This window comes from Ambystoma mexicanum, chromosome 1p, assembly GCF_040938575.1.
Source record: "Ambystoma mexicanum isolate Mex_15411 chromosome 1p, UKY_AmexF1_1, whole genome shotgun sequence".
In the NCBI taxonomy this organism is placed as follows: Eukaryota; Metazoa; Chordata; class Amphibia; order Caudata; family Ambystomatidae; genus Ambystoma; species Ambystoma mexicanum.
In genome coordinates, this window is record NC_090921.1 from 568349583 (window position 1) to 568370388 (window position 20806).

The 20806-nt window shown below is 43.4% G+C and overlaps 1 long non-coding RNA gene across 2 annotated transcripts in view; it reads left to right on the forward strand.

The window, feature by feature from the left end:
- Positions 1 to 325: 325 nt before the first annotated feature.
- Positions 326 to 20806, forward strand: part of LOC138575781 (uncharacterized) — a 168881-nt gene continuing 148400 nt past the window's right edge. Inside the window, exons 1-3 of one of the 2 annotated variants that reach the window (XR_011303955.1) lie at positions 326 to 565; positions 12426 to 12896; positions 15804 to 15862. This is a non-coding gene — a long non-coding RNA (uncharacterized lncRNA). The remainder of the gene's footprint in view (positions 566 to 12425; positions 12897 to 15803; positions 15863 to 20806) is intronic. The other variant, XR_011303956.1, reaches the window with a different exon arrangement.

The following is a 20806-nucleotide window of genomic DNA, read 5'->3' on the forward strand; positions in this document are numbered from 1 at the left end:
ACAGCATTTCGTTCTCCCATCCTAGTTGTGTTGCTCTGCCTTTTGAGGGCTACTATCACCTGGATGATTACAGAGGGGTGGAATAGGGGCAGTGATGGCCTACTGGAATGCAACTCGAAGGCTTAAATCTCCTTCTTACTTGACTTTAGTATATGCAGTACATGCTAGCCAATGTTTCCACTGTTCTGCGCTGCGTGCGCCTCCAACACCCCCCGCCCCCCGCGCACCGTTGCTCCAATTTGGCGACTACATGCACATTTGTGGTCCTATAACTGACAGTGATGTCACTTCCTGTATTTGCAAAGCGTATACTTATCATTGTGAACACAGCTTACCATACGCTTATGGAAAGCAATGTGCACAACTGAAAATAAATCCTGTCCGACATGCAAGCACGTCGGACAGCGTCGGACAGCGTTTACAAAGGACCCGTGCATAGGGATCTGCAGTATTTGCACCGCCATAAAAATTCCTGCCTGCAAAAGTGCTGGAGCACACGGAGGAGAGGAAGCAAGGCGGCGGAAAGGCAAGTTGCGCTCCACCCCTCCTCTACGTCCTGTGAAGGGTAAGTGAAACACATAAATGGAGCGTGTGAAGGAAGAAACGCTGTACTTTCAACGGGAAACACAAATAAGACGTGCCACTCTCTAAAACCCCGTTTTGGGGGGGAGAGAAGGGGGTGGGTGAATGAGTGCAGACCGTGACCAGGAATACTCGTGATAAAACCGCGAGAGCTTGCAAGGCTGAGTAGCGCGATCCGCATTGGAAACTTGAGCGCCGCTTTTGAAGGACAGAGCTGCGTGTCAGGAGATGAATGGGCTGATGAAATGCTGATGAAATGCGGAACCTTTCATTGCAACCTCAGGTCGGAGGGTTCACCTGGAAGGCATCAGGGGCGGGACGGGCAGCTGCAGGCGACGCTACTGATTGCGAGACAGGGCGGGTGCTGCCCAGAAATCCGGAGAGACAGCAACACAACGGGGCGGTGATGGCGTACGTGACAACCCTCCCTGCATAGGGGAGAGACTCGGGACTTTTTAGCGCTGCTATTTGTCATGGAATTGTACTTTCCCCTTCCTGAACCTTCGCTCGCCCTAGCGCAGCTCTGGGCACATTGAATTCATTGTCTTCGCGTGCCAAACTCTGCCCGGGGTGATCTAAAATGTTTGGCATGCATTTGAAGGGAGCAGGGCTGGTCTTCTCCCATAGGGTCAGAGTCTGTCCCATTGCTGACAGGGTGGTGTTTTTGAAAGGCCAGCATGCCTGGAGTAGAGGCAGGTGTTTTCCCCAATAGGTCCGTGTCTCTGGAAAGCTTGGAGGGCTGGGAGAGAATCCCTGTAATTTGCGAAAACCTGGTCTTCCTCTAAAAGGGTTGCCTTGTTTTACGGGTGGAACTGAAGTAGCCGGTCTGTGCAGAAAAGGGATCCATTTAAAACTGGGCTTTTATTTCTTCGGAGTTTGCAACTTTGGGAGGATAGCTCAGGGGCAACATGCTTCTCTTGGAAGCAGTAGAACACTAAGGGGCAGATTCATGGAATTATAGCGCAGAAAATAGGCTACTTGTGCCCAATCTGCTGGCAATCTGCGTGTGCAACTTCGTTTGCCGATTCATGGAATTGAAAGTGCGAAACTTTTCCAAGACTTGTGTGGATTTCACGCTGGCCCGGCATGCCTGTGCGAGCCATCAAGGGCCTTGCGGGAGACTCTGAGCAGAGAGTGGGTGTGGCCTGCACAGAGAGCAGTGAGGGGGGCGAAACACCAGAAATGGGGATTAACTTGCGAAGAAGTGGGCGATCCGAGGGACGGCCTGCAGGCATTCCCTCGCATGCCTAATATTGCGCGGCAAGAGACGTGTTCATGGAATCAATTGTGCAACATCTCTGCTGGGAAATTGCCATGCAAGTCCTTCATACGATCCGCCACCCGAAGGCTAGCATAAGAACACTTGCATGTAGGATTTTCAGCGCACAGGTGGGATCGCATGTTGGATTTCGGGGTGCGTCTACTCAATCGGGGTTCCGATGTAACGTGGGGTGTATGTAAGCTGTGTAGCAGAAACGTATGTGGGCTTCCACGCACATTTCCCGAGTTATTGCCAAGCTATGATTTTCCATATGCATGTTTTCGGGGTGCCGGGTAGTTACGGTGGACCCCACACAGGCTCCCCAAGTCACCGGCCTGCTTACGGAGGACCCCACACATTGTTTGAAGGGTGCATCTATTTGCAGCCGGGGGAGCGCACAAAGGTAGCTGATCTGGCAGTTTTGTGCTTTGCGTGTGGGTGTGTTGGGGGTGTTCCAGCAGTGACTTGCGAATTTCGTTACTTTGCGCGATCAATTCCATGAATACACATTGCGTGCATTTTCATTTCTACGCACAGGCTGGCGCAGTGTCCTTCTCGACACGCGGCCCTTTGCACGATTTCTGTGCTAAATTCCATTAATCTGCCCAAAGCATTGTGGGTTTGAATCCTAGTCTCACGCTCAGAGGCTCCACTCTGGCAGAAAGAGCCCAATTGAATGTCTTTTTTCCCCCTTGCCATGAGAGAGAAGGTCGCCCAGCCCCAGTGAATGAAGTAGTTGGGAGAGGTGCTCCTCCACTTAATTTTTGCTGTTCCTATACTTTGGGCCTCATTACACGGAATGCGGTAAACCATGGTGCTATTAGCACCATGGTTGCCGCCGGTACCATACCGGTACCACCATGGAGGAAAGGGGAATTACCACCTCATTCCAAGGTTGGCAGGGCGGTAATTCCCCCTTTCTCCATGGCCCTTCCCCATTCCCATTTTTGCCCCATAGGGCTCAATGGGAATGGGGAAGGAGCTAATTACGGTACTGCAAATTGCGGTACCGTAATTTGCACCAAGGTCCCTTTGCAGGTCCCAACTTTAACGGCTGGTCTACACCAGCCATTAAGGTCGGGTCCCGCAAAGGGACCTCGTAGTAAGGTGGTAAGGGCTTACCGGTACCGGTGCCCTTACCGGTACCGGTAAACCCTTACCACCTACCGTGTAATGAGGCCCTTTGATTTTAAAAAGAAACCGTTCCGGAATGGTTACGTTTTGAAAGAAAAGTGTAGGCACGTGTGTTTGTGGGTTTGTATTGTTCATGGGAGGGGGCTTGGCGATGGGGTTTGAGGGTAGAGGGGGCAGGTCAGCAGGGAACATAGTTCCACTGCTTCTTTTCGTATACTTCGACCACTGCCCAACCCTGGTTTTTTGCGAAGTTCTGGGGCTTCTAGTTTTCCCACATTTAAAATGGGAAAGAAAAACTACAAGTCCCAGAATTAAAAAGGAAAACAAAGACGGGACTGGTTGGCCTTCTCATACATGGCAAGTGGAAGCACGAGAGCTCTGATTGCGGTGCAACATTTCTGACCGAGGGGGCAGTGCAGCCTGCATTGGGGAAACTGGGAAGCGCAGGCTTAGCAATGCTATAATGAAGCACAGGTGCAGGAGAGACGTGTCTCAAGTTCATTCCAGGCAGTTAGCGTATGGTGGGCCCCTTGCTGTCAGTCTCAGATTAACTGGAGCCAAGGGCGGGGAACCTGGGTTGTGGTCTATTTTCATCTTTAAGTGACTGACAGTGTCACCACTGGTATACTGGAAAGTGCCTAGCATCCAGTTGCTCTGTCATTGTTCACTTGCAGTCATCTTGTCTGGTGCCCCATTAATGGCCTGATTCACAGAAGTGTTTTATAATGGTGCAATCCCACTGGAAAAAGCTCTGTGAATCAGGCCTTTAGATGCAGCAGCCCAGCAGAAAAGTGCAGATACTGTCAAAGTAAAAGTACAGCAGTCCTACTTTAAGCCTCCATTTACTGCTGTGCCCCATTCTGCAGCCCTTCCAAGGAGTAGGAAGGCAGCAAAGCAGACTGTACATTTCCACTTGGCGTTACTCCTCTGTCTTGGAGGAGCACCCGGTTTTACGCATCCATGAGATTTTCATGCAGGTGTAAAATCGATGGGATTCCAAAGGAATATGCCTTGCAATTGTACCTGCTCAATAGCAGGCGAATTCCACTGGAATCCATTATAAAACTCTGCCTGCAAAGCGTAATTTGCAGGTGGTGGCTTTATTTCTTTCAAAGCAGAGAGTAAAAGTGAAGAGTAAAGGAGATTTCGCCTTCTTTGAGAGTGATGAAAATTGCACAAAGGAGACCCAACAGCACAAACGTGCAAGCGCTGGCGTTCCCCTGCATGCAATGTCTGATTTATTAAAATAAAAATGACCCCCTAAATGTATGGCAGCCATTCTGACAATTGCTGTTACTGTGTCATTAAACACATCATAAGCAACCTGAGAAGTAATGTGATGTAATGTAAAGTGGTCTGTTATAGGAGACCTTTTGCTATTTCTGTGGCCTCATTGGTCATGACCCTGTAAGAAAGGATGTAGATGGGATTGGTAGGGTGATAAAGTGGGAGACGGATGCAAATTATGTGGTGTTGTTGGGTGCAGCCTCTAAGTACCTGAATCCTGGGTGCAGCTCTGCTTCTAAGAGTTTGGCAGTGACAATTGGGCATATGTTTATCCGGATAGCCCAAAGATATGATAAACCGCAGCGCTGCATGTCTGGGTTAGCTGCCTAAGTGTAAGGGGGTAGGAGATATACATGGGAATCATTGTGAAATCAGAGGGGCTTGGTCAAAGTTGGGGTACATATAGAGTTGAGCATAACTCTTTAATAAAAGTGCAAGTTCTGCACGGTGAAAAGTTGCACACATTTCAATTGCGAGAGTAGCACTGTAAAAGGGGGTGGGGCTCCTTTTAATCATTCCACAAGTGAAACCAGAAAAAAAAATAGTATACATATAATAGAAATGTAGTCGCACCGGTAAGTATAACCAAACCTAGAGGTAGGCTAACATGTGGTAAATAGGCCTAGTAGCATGCCTTAACAGCCAACGTGTATTAGCTTCTTATTAATCTGCAACAAAGCCACAGTGGCTGGTAACACATTGCAGGTCCCACAATCCCAGGCTGGTATGGTAAGAAGCAAAACAGTTGTTATTTTGTGAGGTCACAGATTAGAACCCATGGGTCCCGCTGACGGACAGGAAGAGCATAACCAGTTAATAAGTCAAAATAATTTAAAGGGATACTCTGAGGTTGAGATAAGTGAAGAATCTCCTAAAAGGATACGTGAGTGTACTTGTGCATGAAAAGCGCAAGGGTTGGGAGGGATTATTTTTTTGGTGCATAGCGAATCACCCTCAGAGAGGTGCAGGGCGATTGACCATAGTAGTCTTAGATTTTAGGTCTGCCGATCCGATAGGGAGCAGGTATACGGTGGCCCATCTGCTTTGGAGCAGATAGTTACGTAGCAAGTGGCGGGCCTTGTTAGACAAGAGTTGCGCGTAGTGCAGGCAATTGGTATAGCTACATCATTTCCTTTTCTTTTGGGAAGAATTCTTTTGAAGGACAAGCATGCATGTATTTTGTGAGTAGCAGCAGTTCGTTTTTTAGTGTTGTGGAAAGTGGTCATAGTATTCTTTTAATGTGACTATGGAGATGACGGAAGGGCCAGAGCCGAAATAACATGCACAAATTTAGAGAGCTGCGTAGCCCGAGTTAAAGGTGAAGTCAAGTGAAAGGAGTAAATGTCCTTTTTACATACTAACGTAGGGGCTTTTTATAAGGTGTTGGGCCTGGGGAGAAGGCCATTCGTGTACTAATATAAACTAACAAAACAGGCCTGTGGAGAAGGCCAGTGTATGCAAGTGTGCAGTGCAAGGTATGAAAGGGTGAGGCCTGTGGAGAGGGCCAGAGTGAATAGGGCGAACGAGTAAGCGGTAAGTATAAAATTGAGTGAGTGGGGTGATGGAATAAGGGTTTGAGAGTTTAAAGGTTTACATTATAAAGGAGAAGAGGAAGAAGGAAGGAAAGAGCATTGAAACAATAAAGATTAAGGTGCGATAATGACGTCCTATTGGATGGACGCACCACTTAATCACTTGTGTGGGGAAACTGCCCCAATATCGTGACACAATAACAAAGTACCATTTTGAGTGGGTAGATGACACAGTGGGGAAAGGCTATAAAGAATGGCCCAGAGAGGGAACGTTTGACAAAAATATTGTCAACAGTATATATTCATATTTGTCGGCTACCCACAAAGGTGTAAAGCTTTAAAAGACGCAGGACATTTTAGGACTCTAGAAGTTGGATGAAGAAAAAGATAAAGAGAAGGGGCAGAGGAGGAGGTGCAGCGTAGTGCCCAGCCCCCTCCATATACGATCTGCCCATTACTAAAACCAGCTGCAAGATATACGAATCCTAAATGAGTGTCTCAAAATTAGGAAGGAACTCATAAACAGAAAGATGAGGGTGATCGAGTGCCAGTACTAAGAATGAGAATGGAAGGTGGAAATATTTAATGGACATTAAAAAGAGCACCCAGCAGCAACTTGACTCTGTGTTCAAGGAAGCCAAAAAAGTCATGGAAAGGAGATAGAGAAAAAAGGAAAAGAACAAGGAAAGGTAGCTGACGAACAGGGGTGGACATTATAACATTTAGAATTGACAGCTGGGGACAGGACTTGGACAATGGTGAAGATGTCATGTACACACCGCATCATATTTGGAGGACAGTAGCGACAGCGATCATGGGCATGATGAGTTAGAGCCATGCAATTTGACGGACGTGAGCAGGGGATGGAGACAAACTAAGAGAAAAGAGGAGGAAAGAGGGAGATTGGGGAAACAGGCTTCAAAGCAGAAAAATGAGAATAGCAGTAGCGACAAGACCACAAAGTGGCAATAAATGCAGAGCTTGCACACAGATGCCCCTTTTACATAAAATGAGGGGCGAGGTTCACTACAAACCATGGCAGTCAATGGATAGGGATAATTTGATTTACAGTCTGCCTTCCTTAATGGCGGGGCGAGCAAGTGGATTTATGTTTTTGAAAAAGAGACAGAGAGAGATATAGGAGATATAAAAAAGTTTATTGGCAGTGCTGGTTTGGTAGGGAAGTGCCAAAATATGGCAATAGGCCGGATACTCTGGGGTAAAATTAAGCTGTAACATACATGATGGAGCACCCTTTAATAACTTTCAAGCACATGTTTGGAAGGCTCTAAATGAGCTGTATCCAGATAAGTCAGTCATGGGTTCTCTATTGGCTTGTAAAAAAATGAACCCTGATGAGAATCCCACAGAATATGTTCAATCCATACAAGAAATGTGGACGTAGGAAAAGTCATGGGATGACAAAATAGCTTTGTTTTATCACATCTTAGTGAGGGGGATTCCTGCAGATGTGCTGACTTCTTTAGAGAAGATAGTGGGAATTCAGGCAAAAGGGTGGCCTGAGATACATGCCACAATCATGCATTATTGAAAAAGAAAGCAAGAGAAGGATCAGGAGACAGCTGACAATGCAACAAAAGCTGAAAACAAATTAGTTCAGAACAAACTGGCTAAAATAAACATGGAAGGAGCAGTGCCCACAGGGCCAGTTATCGTTCCACAGGTACAGCAGGGGTTGTTCCCATTGTCAACGGTAATACAACCTGGAGGGTACCCTAAAGTACCACCCAATCCGCAGTGGTGAACGGTGCAGATGCAGCAAGAACCTGCATTTATAAAAATGCCCCAACAGCCAGGGGTTGTGCAGACAGGTGGAATAAACGGTTACACGGTTACATGGGATCGTATCAAACGGGGAGAGGATATTACACACGAGGATGGGGAGTGGGGTATTAGGGGCATGGAACCACAGTTTGGAGTACAGTGTTTTGCATGTGGAAATCATTGTCTTTTTGCATGAGCATGCTCACTAATAGCACAATCAGGACAACAACAGCAACCTTGTAAACCAGCACAACTGCAAGTACAGCAGAAATTAGAAGTGCAACCCCCACAACCACAGGGTATATCCACCCAGGGATGGAACAAGTACAAGGTGGGACGGTGGCAGGAACCCCATGTACGGTAAGCATACTACAGGCACCAGCACAGACACAAGTACAAGAAGGGGTCATACTACTGAGACAGAACACTGTGCCCCAATACACCGGATAGACAGTGGTGGACGGTAATCCGTTTACATCATCCACCAATATATTTTCCCAATAGGGGTGCCCATGGAGAGTACAAGTGTGTCCAGTTGTAGCAATAACTGAGGAACCGGAGGTAGCAGTTCAGATAGGACAAAGGGGATTTTCCATTCTTATAGATACAGAAGCAACCAGATCCTGCATAAAGGAAGACAGATTTCCATTATTTAACAAATGTTTGGACACACAAGGCTTTTCCGGGATGATTTTGAAAATCCCTCTGACAAACAATTTACTCTTGACAATAGGTTCACAGAATATTGTAACACCACTATTGTATTCAAAAGATACTACCATCAACATTCTGGGAAGGGACTTACTAAGCAAATTCAATGCCACAATTTCATTTTCAGAGAAAGGGATGTTGTGCTCCACACCTGGAATGTACCCAGCTTAAGTGGCAGTGATAATCCAGGCATACTATACACCCAGCACAATGAGAGGGATACCCACGCACATGGAGGTGTTTATGGATGGAGTGCGCGTGTTCTTAGGATGGTTACCAGGAATTGACAGGTGGGTGTTTCTTCTGTTCGAGTTTTTGTTCAGGCCAGTGTCCCTCCGCTGTTAGTCCAGGCACACACACGCAGCTCTACCTAGAGAAATTAGTGGTACGGAAGAATATGATCATACTGGTTGCCACTGATACAAGGAATGGCATTCAATATTATGTATTGAGCCCGCACTGACATTAAAAGGAATACGTGGCACAGAATTGTTTGTAACAATAGACAATGAGGAAAGAAAGGTACACATAAAAGAAAGGGCAGTTTCCCAGGTGACTCAGATAATAAAAAAAAGAATGCAAAATATTTGTAGGAAGATTTGGAAAAAGTGTCAAAAAACATATGGACAACAGGACCCCATGATGTAGGGTTACTAAAAGGGGCCGGGGCGTAAACATCAAATTAAAAGAAGGAGCACTATTGCCAATGAGTAAAGCAGTACCCACTTTCTCGAGAAGCAGATGAAGGCATTTATGAGACACTGCATGCCTTATGGCAGCAAGGCATAATACAGGAAAGCACATAACATTGCACCACAGCTATCTATCCAATCGACAAAGCAAATGGAGGGGTGTGGTATTTTATACAGGATTTACACCCTCTTAACAATATTTTTGATGCAGAGTATCTATTGTACCTACACATCAGTAAGTTGGCAATATTAATTTGTCACGTACTAACCCCACTCTATCTGTTGCCCTACAATGAGCTTTTGAGAATAATTGAGCTAAATGTTTATACTTTTGCATTGTGTGCCTTGTGGAAAGCACTCATTAGAATGAAATCCATGTGTTTTCTGTTGTCTTTTATTATTACAAGACTGTGTGTAATGAATAATATGTGTTTTAATGTGCTAAAGACTTTGGCATGATCATATATTTGTGCTTTAATCTATGTAAAAGATAAGGTATAATACACCCCGCCATCCGGTTCAGTCGATGGACTAAGAGAGAGGTAATTAGGCTGCTGTTCTTTTGTACTTGCATATACTGTCCCCTTTGCAGCCTAATCCCCCTTTACCAAAAAATTGGGAACTACCCATTATATATCCTGGACTATAAATCCAGCAGAATCCATTGCAGAAAATATTGAGGAGGGAGATTACATACATGACTGTGTAGCGTGCATAGACAGGAGCGAAGGTAACCTCCTAGTTAAAGAAGAGGTGATCGAAGAGAGGGACATGATTTTCATTGACGGAAGCTCCTGTATTGATCAGACAACGGGACAAAGACATTCAGGTTCTGCAGTGGTGGAGCACAGATATGGAGTACACGAGGGGGTGGAGTTGATAATGTACTCACAGACACGACTTCCGGACCACTACTCTGCACAGGCGGCAGAGCTGGTGGCCTTGATTGAAGCACTGAATATATCGGCGCGCCAGGTAGTAAAAATGTTCTCTGATTCGGCCTATGTTACTTCCACTGTGGGCTCAGGACTAGCAGGATGGGAGAAGAAAATGTTCAAAAGAAGTGATGGCACACCTGTTCAGCATGCAGGGTAACTCAGTAAATGATTAGAAATGTTGCCAGTCCCAGTAGAACTAGCTTTAATAAAAGGCAAAGCCCACACAGGAGGGCACAATTTTATGTCAGTAGGAAATGAAAGAGCAGACAGAGCAGCAAAAGAAGCAGCATATCTACCAGAAGGAACACATGTGATGTTCCCTGGTGAAATGGAAAAAAGGCCCCTACTAGCAGTATTAAAAGTGAGCAAAGAAAAAGATGCATTACCAGAAAATGTTACTGCAGCCCCAATCATCCAGATAATAGAGTTGCAGGGAAAAGCATCAGATGGGGAGAAAGATGTGGAAGAGGAGAGGATGCTCCTTATCCCCAACTGATTTGGTATGGCTGCATGATAGCTCAGGAAAAGTGGTAATGCCAAAGAAATGATTGCAGGTGGCATTGGAACAGATCACTATCCCACAAACGCATCCAAAGAGCATGTGGCTGCGAGGATAAGTGAAGATTGGTTTGTGCCAAATTTGCATGGGATTGTTGTGGAGTTTGTAAATAATTGCGTGATATGTCAAAAGTATTTATCAGGTCGCACATTGAGAGTTGTGCAGGTTATCTTGACACGGCCGGAAGGCCCCTTACAGCGTTTTCTTTTTGACTATGTTGATATACAAGAGAGATGTACCTTTTATAGGTATCTGCTTGTAGTGTTGTGTCCATTCTCATGTTGGCTGCAAGCTGGTCCCTGTGCCCATAATGACTCCCGCTCTGCGGTCAAATTCCTTGTGAGGTAGGCGTTCCCAAGATGGGGGGATTCCAGATGAAATTAGTTCTGACAATGGTCAACATTTTGCTAATGATTTAACAAAGGAGGTAACAACACTCCTGGGGCTGAAGCATAAACTATGCATGGTTTATCACCCACAAGCCAACGGTTTGGTAGAGAAGATGAATGGACTGCTTAAAATGCACTCAGCAAAGCCTATGCAAACGCTTGGAAAATCCTGGGTGCACTGTTTGCCTCTTGCTTTGTCTGCACTGCGCAATACGCCTGGACGAGATCACCACTTGACTCCTCATGAGATTGTTACGAGGTGGAGAATGCATGCACCACCGACAATCTCTGATTTACGCTCTTCTTGCATTTTGGGGGAGGAATTTGATTAGCATCCCATAGAACTCACAAAATCCCTTAGCTACATATCCTTGCAGACGAGGCCAAAAACTGAAAGCAGACAATCGGGTCACTTCCCACAGCACCACGTCTTTACCTGGGGGAGAAGGTATTTGTCAAGAAGCATGTCCGTAAATGGAGGGAGGAGCACTTCACCGCCCCACATACCGTGATCTAATCAACACCCACAGCCGTGAAGATAGAATGGCGTCGGGGATGGGTCCACATCACCGACATACGCAAAGACTAGAGCTTCATCTCCCCACGCACAACATGATGGGAAGTATATGGGAAATGTCTTTGAATGTTTTCTCTGCTTTCAGACTATATTGAAAACCAGCAAAAGAAAACGTTGAAAATGTCTTTAAAGAAAATGTTTTAATGAAGAAGAAACAGAAGTTTTCAATGTTTTGGAGTGTGGTGATATTAACATGTTTTAGTATAGGATTAATGCTTTTGATATATTTGGTTTTATGGAAAAAAAGTAGAACATGATTAAGTGCAAAAATAAATAGGGAAAAAAGATGTTCAATGACTGAGGAAGGTTTTCATCATGGCACTGCATGAGAGCCAGATTCACCAACTGAAATGTTTGGTATGACAAGATGTTACATGTGCGTAGAGAGCGGGCAAACGGCATATGTTAAACCTGCTCTCTCATTCCACATGTGATAGGAGCACCCAAACTTTTCCTACCCCAAGCTGTGTCCTATGAGGAAGTGGGATGCCTAATGCACCTGTCACTCTGCAGAACTGGAAGTTTATTCCATGGAAAAACTGTAACTGTTCAGTGGGTGGTTGAAGGAGAAAACGTGTATGAAGACAATTTTGTGAAATTAACAAAAATGCTTCAAAATGAGGAAACCCAACATAAGGTAGTGGAGTATGTCACTGAGAGACCTAATGAAGGGGAATTACACATAAGCAACCACAAGAGACTATGGGCAACAAGTGAGGAAGGGAAAAGCATACCCTGGTGTCATACAAGGCCATTGATGAGGGTAGACGGAGCAGTATGGTATGTGGACCAATGGGAGGAGGGAATAATGCAATGTCGTGCTGAAGGATTGGTAGGTTTTGCACAAAATATGTCTGCCGCGGTTAATAACAGTTGCAAGGCAATCTGGGGAAAATATGTACATGCTTTAACTTGGTTACATGAAAAGCATCGACCAGTTGACATCAAGAGCTTTACACGATTCCGTTTGTGTTTCAGATCGAGTGGATCTATCCAACTGGGCAGTAATTCTAAATGCACCAAGGTGATTCAGAATTCAGCACTGATGCAGGGGACTGCTGTTGTGAAGGACATCTGGATGGCCTGCGGATCGAAAGGCCTGTGCCCAGCTTTCATCTGACTGGAGTGGTGTTTGCACACTTGTCACCTTGCACAGTCCTGCACTAGTGGCGCCTCAAAATTGCACTACCCTGAAGATTGCATTGCAGGGAAAAATGGCACAGCAAGAAGAGGATCAAAAATCAATAAGGAGGAAGAAGCGGGAAAACTATTATTTTTGGGAGAAAGGTACAAAGAACCTGGCCTCTACCGCTACAGCTGCAACATTTTTTACCTCACTTCTGTTCCCACCAGATACAAGCTGCTACAGTTGGCAAACTCAACAGCAAAAGGTTTGAATGCAATTAAGAAAAAGATGAGGGCGCTACGCTTGGTGGCCCCTGAAAACAGGTATGTGTTAGAGCTATTAATCGTGTTGAGATATTAATTAGTAATGGTAATGGCTAAGAGAGCAGCTGTTGCACAATGATACCTGTTGGAGAGGCTTTGAACAGTACATTAAAAGCAGCCATATCAGAGATACGGACACTCCATGAAAACATGACCAGCCAAGTTAATAGAGTGCAATCAAGTGGTTGGGTGGACAGCATTTTTGCATGGGTACCCGCCTGGCTTTCTGGACTGTTTCGAGTGACTGTCCCCGCTTTGGTGCTCATTCTCATCACATTCTGCATCATTAAGAACATGTTTAGATTATATTCTAGTAAGAAAAAAGGACAGTTGATGTTACCTTTAAGTGTTGACAAAAAGGATACCGAAAAGAAGTGTTCTAATAAAATAATTGGGAAAAGCGAAGAAGGGGATCCTGATGGGTGGGTCTTTACACAACCAGCAGACTTGGGAAATTATCAACAATTTTGGATCTCGCGTCTAAAGGATGGCACATTGTGTATATTGGTGGGGAAAACTCTGGATGGTTGGGCGATAGGGGGAGATATGACATACTTGGAAATCATTTGGATTCACAAAGATAAAGTAGCAGAAAGGGAAAGGGAGGCACAACAAAATTAGTTATTGATAGATCAATAAAATGGGGGAATAATGTAATAGAAATGCAAGTTCTGTGCAGTGAAAAGGTGCGCACGTATCAATTGCGAGAGTAGCACTGTATAAGGGGAGGGGTCTCCTTTTAATCATTACACAAGTCAAACCCACAATTAAAGTAATTTACATATGATAGAAATATAGGGGCAACAATAAGTATAACCAAACCTAGAGGTAAGCTAAAATGTGGTAAATAGGCCTTATAGCATGCCTTTGCAGCCTACGTGTATTAGCGTATTATTAATCTGCAACAAAGCCGCAGTGGCTGATAGCACATCACAGGTCCCACGATCCCAGGCTGGTATGGTAAGAAGTAAAACAAAAGTTGTTTTTTTTGAGGTGATAGATCAGAACCTATGGGTCCCGCTGACAGGCAGGGAGAGATTAAACATTTAATAAGTCAAAATAATTTGCAAAACATGATTTTTAGAGGGTGTTAAGAGAACCAAAGCAGTTTCAAATTGCCCCTTTACACATTTTGCCTGGGAAGAAGATCGAAGAGTTCTTAATATGCAATATTTGTATAGCAGTACGTCTGTGGTTCAAGGCTCTGGCAGTGTCATGGAAGGGAGCGCTTCTCACGAGAACTTAGATAAGATGAACAGGGCAAATGAAGTTGAGCTGGTCATCTCAAAATGTTTCAATGAATTGTCATTGTGAGGTGGAAAATGGGGGTTGGATTGTGACGTCACATATTTTAATTGTGGGCCGGGCGGGAAGGTTTCTGGACCCATAGTGTTTTTCTATAAGGATCTGAAGTGCGTGCACCAATCAGCACCAATCAGCTCATTGTTGGGAGATTTTTTCATGTTGCAAAGTTACTAATGTTAATCAGCTTGATTTATTATAAAAGTCATAGATTTAGGGGCTTTTCTTTGACAGCGCCTTTTCATGTAGTTCTATTCCGCGATCTGTTTGAATATAGCTGTCCCAGCTATGTCTGGGCTCTGAGTAAACCTGCGTTACTTATTACCTACGTTACTTCTTGCCTGTGTACACTCCTTTTTTGACTACTTTTGTAATTTTATATTGGTGAGTGTCTGAGGCAACCCCCAACACAACTGCATTGGGCCAGGTCCAAAATCACATCAGACCTTTTCATGTTTGTTTGTGGTTGTGGTTGAATTGGTTTGACTCCATTTAGACAAATATTGAGTTGATTCTCTAACAGTGCTCTGCTGACCTGCTGATGAGTTGTTTTTTAGCTCAATTAATGTTTGTATAAAGTGCTGGTCAGATTGCATTTAGTCACACGGAGTCAGATCCGAATTATTTTGTTCTCCAAAAATCCTCTGCTTTTGAGTTGTGTCTGGGTTTTGGAATGTGTTCCAGTAAGTTAGAGAGAGGCTTCCCTTTGGTTGAGGCTACTGCAAGTGGCCATACGTTGGTTGAGGTTTCAGTGCTGGTCTCAGTTGAATAAAAGGTTTATTGTTGTTTCCTTGAGGTCAGGTAGCATTTGGGTTGAGAGTTCCAGAGTTTGGTTAAGAAAATGGAGACGGCAGGTCCTCTGTGACATTTCCGGTTGAAGCTTGACACCATTACTAGGGTATAATGTCTGGGCTGAAGGATTCTTAATGGTTGGTAGTGGATGTATTTTCTTGTGATGGATTTGTGCATCCACCATTTGTTTGGGAGCCAGATGGTTTGGTGATGTGTTGTACCTTTTAAGACTTAGCACCAGTACGGCTTAGTCTTGAGAGTACTTGTGTGATAACTACTGAGTGAGTAGGCCAGGTAGGGCACGATGCGTAAAATTATTTGGAGTTAAAAGAATGAACTCCTTACAATTGTTTTAACCAGTGGTTCCAGTTTATGGTTGCAGTCAATCAAAAGGTTTCTGCCAGTTGTCGTAGGCAGAGAGCAACAACCCATTCTACTGGCTAGGGAAATGGTGTGGGTTTTAGTGGTGCTGTGCCGTATATCATACGCTCGGTTTTGGTTCAGTTGAGTGTCTGTTTTGCAGTCATCCAGGAGAGCACATATGCAAGGGATGTGCTAAGGTCTGATGTGTTCATTGTAAAGTCATTTGTGAGTTAAATTGGGTGTAATCTGTGTTGTTAAAGCATATAAGGTCTCAGTTGTTAAGTGGTTCCAGGAACAAGGCCATGTATCCTTGGGGCAATTCACATGTCATCTAGCAGAGACATGACCTGTACAGGGCCATGCTTGTAGTTTCAGTCCTCTAAGTCAGAAAGAAAACCATACAGAGTAAACAATTTCATTTAATCTAATGTCCTTTAATCTTTTTGGTAGAATCCTGTGGCTGACTGTTTCAAAGGCAGCAGAAATGTCCAGCACTATGAGTGCACTAGGTGAGTTGGCATGAGTTGGCATCTGCATTGCTTTTTTTAAAATAATTTTTTGTTTATTGTGCATTTCGGTATCTCAACAGAACCTTTCACACATAAAATTCAACACCATTATTACAAGTAAATAAATTAAAACTTTACAAAATGTTACAAACATCTATTTCATCATACTTAATCAACCAGGACTAAATTCACAATTTTTAAAATTGCAATTAATAACGATAATTAATTTGTTTTTATATACGTATCCATAACTCTTCTAAAAACACACCCTCCTGATAATTTGTCAATCTGCCCAATTTATCATACTGTGTTGTCAAAAGGGTTAGGCACTCAATACATAGGTGTCTTAGGGTCTCATGTCTCAAAACTCGATAACTCGATGGTGACATAACCTTTTTTCCATCGCAGATTATGAAGGCATACCTAAGACATCCAGTGTTGGAAGCAGGACCAAGTTTTTTTTTTAGATAAGGTGCCAACACATTAAACTTCTTTACAGAACAGTTAAAATGAACGTTAAAACAACAGTAACTCATTAAAACATCCCTATTCTTAATCCATTTGTTTCTGTACATTTTCATTTTAACTTTGTTTGGGTTAGCAACAAGCTTCTCAACAGACGACTCTAACCTTTCCAGCAAGTCACTACATTTAGTTTGCCAATTCAAAAGTGCCCTGCTTGATCCCACATTCAATTCTTCCTGGTTTAACATATAGCGACGCTTTGTGCCGAAACAAAATGAAGGTATACATTTTTAATACCCTCCATTCTACAAACATTTTAAGAGGAAGTACACCCAATTAATTCCTGATGCCGACCATTGGTACAGAGCAGCACCTTCATCGATAATATTGCCTCTAGTTTGGACCAAGGAGTGTCTATGTTAACATTTTCAGCACCAAAAATCAGTTTAGGGAGTATGTTTCACCTGTATAACTTAATCATAGGTAAACCTGAAAATCTACCAAATTATTAATGAAATTGGGCCAACTGAGAGGCAGAAGTTACAAATATTGCTTTTTTGTCCTCATATGTTGTCTGTTTTGATACACTTGAGTGTAATCCCAAATATGTAAAACGATTGACAACTTCTAAAATGTGTTGTCATATGCTCCATCTAAAAATTTTCCACTTTCGATTTTTCTGCATTCACAATTAATATTTTAGATTTTACAATGTTAATGTTGAGCTCCAGACAGAGAAAAAATAAATTTTTACTGCCAAGAGCCCATTGCAGACCAGTCAGTGTAATACCGCAACTGATTTTGTTGGAAGTGTAATTTAAATATTGTATTTTAGTTTGTCCTATAACCCGGGGGAGTGGTCCGGGTTGAATGCCCGCATGAGCCCATATCTTAAATATATACAAATTTAATAAAAAAGGGGCCAGGAAACGCCATTGGTGAAGGCCAGAATTTGTGTTTATCCACGTACTGCAGGTTCCCTGAGTGGCAAGCTTCACTTTTATTTTTGTATCCTTGTGTAAGGCGACTAATACACTAATCATTGTAATTGGGCAACCACATTTAAACATTTCTTTCCAAAGGATTGCTAGGTTTACACAATCCAAACCCTTGCTTATGTCTATAAAGGCGAGGTACATTGGTCTTCCCTGTTCCCTCGCGTGTCTATCCAACAAAGACTACAAAACTGTTTATTGCTGTTCCAACTCCCTTCTTAAAACCTACTTGGTAAATGTCCAACTTATTTGAATTTAGAGCTCAAGTTTGTAATTCATTTAGCAATATATTCGAAACTATGAAACTATTTTATTAGTAGCGTCCAGTAACGAGATTCATCTATAGTTCAGCAGGGAGAATCTATCCACCCCTTTGAACACCAAAATCAAAACTTCCAACTTCCAAAATGGTGGTATCACTTGCGTCGATAAAATGTTACCATACAATGCAGAAAGGACGTTAGACCACAATAGCTCATCCAATTTTAGCATCACAATTGACAAACCGTCGGGCCTGGTGTATTTCCTTTTTTACAACGCTTGATTAAATTTACAATATTGTCCCTACCCCAAGTAATGGCCTCCAACCAGCTATGACAACTATATCTGACTGGCTGTTCCAGTTCGTCAACTGTATATCATTCCTTTAAATGAACAATCCATACCTCCTCTTTTATCGGTTGGATTTGAAGGAAGGAATCAATTCCTTCTGATTTAATCAGGTGCCAAAACGTATTGGTTAGGTTTCCCAAAACGCAACTCAACATCCTTTCTGCATTATTCATGAGAATCACAAACTTGTGACCTTGTTTCCAATTTTAAAATTTTGTTTTCAGGTTGCGTATCTCTGTCATCGGCAGCGGCCACTTTCTTTTCAATACTCTTAGGTTAATGCGTAGTTCTCTATCATGCTTTTGTACCTCATGATCAAAAGCGTGTTTGTGGGGTTGATCAATTACCCTGTTCATCAGGATCTTGGAGGATGTTAAATCACCCAAAACGGACTGAATAATGGGTTGAAATTCCAAGGGGTTACATAGTGCTTTATCTGTGTTATTGTATTAGACCATAATTAACCCCTTGAATGAAGTTGAAATCTTTTGGCGCCACCGTACACTATGATCCCTTGGATTAATCTTCACATTTAGGTCCACTACTGCATTAGTTACAAATCTAATTATTGGTACTGCATATACCACCATGAAGTGATCACATGAGGTTGAACGTGACATTTCTAATGTTCCTCCTCTAGCTTGTAGATCCGAAGAAACAAAAACACAGTCGAGGGTAGATCTCCTTTGGTTATTATACCATGTGAATTTTGTAGGTATATCTCCCTGAACAGCACCTTTTGGGGGAGCAAGGTCCCATGCCTCTATCTCTTGTCATAATAATTTACCTCTAGCTCGTTTTTGTACTAGAGACACTTAGGCTGTCCGGCTTCCAATACCACTGGTCATGCAAACATTCTGAATGAAAATCTCTTAATACAATTATGTATGCTCCCATTTTCAGGGCTTTCTCCTAACATTAGATACGAGAATTCAGCCAAGAAACCGTCTGTCGAGACACAACTAGGATTGAGGTACATATTAAACAAAAGACCTTTTTGTGGCGTTTCTGACACCAGGTCTTCCCATGTTAACATAGTCACAAGCATGTCACTCTTCGCAGTTACTATATGTCTCCCAAAAGCCCTGATTGCATTTCAAGGCTGTAAGCAGGCCTCTATAAATGCGAACCTTTAGACCCTGCTTCACTTTGTTAAAATACACCTCATAGCCATCCGTTATAGGTGGCTTCATCATAAGAGTTTCCTGCAAGCAAACAATGGTGAAAGATTCTAGAATTCTTTTATTTTTTGTTATGTTAGGGAAACCCCTTGAGTACCAAGACAATATTCAGACTAAAGAGTCTCATGCATGCTGCTCGTGATCTTGTGGTCTTCTACGTAAAGTATCAACAATCGTAGGCCAGTCATAGTTGACCTCTCATTGTTTCGTTAGTTATGGCTTTCACTCAATTAATTGGTTGCCCCCTCTCATTAGACAACCTGATATTCAGATGCTTTTTACCTACCTCCTCTTCAAATGTTACCTTGGGGCACAAGTTAAAAAGCTTGGGACATTCCAAGGCTAAATTTTCGAACACCTCGTACCCCAGGGATAATAATGCTTCACATTCAGCCAAGATCGCGTTCTTTATTAGCTGGGAAGGCAAACAAACTTTTACCACATCCACACAATCTTCATAGACAAACTCAACCTAATGGATGTCATTAGAGTTTACCAGACGCAGGCTTGGGACTTCAAAGAACAGGGACAGAAAATATTGACGACTTAAAGGGTTCCTTTCTAATCTTTCAAAGTGGTAACCCAGGTACAGATAATAAACTGCCCCATCCCTCTTCCTGTTCCCCTTACCTACTTCTTTAACACTGCCTCTTGCGTTCCTTGTCGGTGGACTTCTATTTTCTACTTTGTATACCTGATCGACTGGGTCGTTTATATGTTTAGTGTTTCCGTTGTATTTGAGTTTGTTGTTGGGACACCTCTTCTCTTCTAAAGTCCTAAACATTGGATTCACTTTTTGTGGTTCTGCTAGAACATCCTCTCTGTTTATATGGAGTGGCAGTGGGGCGTAACACACACTTTAATATTGGTTTAGGGCATGGGTCATTTAAGGCTCAGCATTTCCCTGTTCCCACTTGACCCAACCGTCCTGTCTCCTTTCCTCAAATACTTGTTCTCTGCTGGGGTCCCCATTTTGAGACCCATCAAAACTCGGGTACACAGAAGTTTTGCTTAGGTCCAGGGAGCCATCATCCCCTACTACAGGGGTCATGTATTGTGTGATATCTCCTTGGCCTTTTATCCTACAACCATGGCTAATTGTGTCCTGTGCCTGGCAAAAACCTTGATCTTTTGTTACCAGCCTCGTAGGAGACTTCTCCGATCTAGGTAAGATCACCTGTGTCCCAAGCGTCTCGTCCACCCTTACCCTTAGTTCACGCAAACATTTCTGTGACCCGTTATTCGGTTGCTTGCGTGGTGCTTTACAATTTATAGATGTCCTTTGGGTTTTATCCTTTATCTGGTTGGTTTTAATGGGTGTAGCAGACCATTGTGGACACATGGACAGCGCTATAAGGAGCGCCATATAGGTTCAGGAACAGCGCACCAGTGTTAAGGAGCAAGTGGGAAACAGCCCATTAAAATTGTGGAAACCATTCAGTTAGGAAGATCATTGGACACCATGTATGCCTTTCCATTTCTCCTGTCCCTTTTTTAATCCTCATCCACCCCCATGTTCCTCCTCAGCACATGGAAGTGGCCTTAGGGAGGCATAAACACCATACAGGTGGGTGCCCCTTATTTTAAGGGCTAAGAATATGCGCATTATTGTTGGGGAGAATGGGTGTGAATTGTGATTGGTGAGAGGACAGTGCTCTTTTGTGATTGTTGAAGGGCTTGAGGTTTTTCAC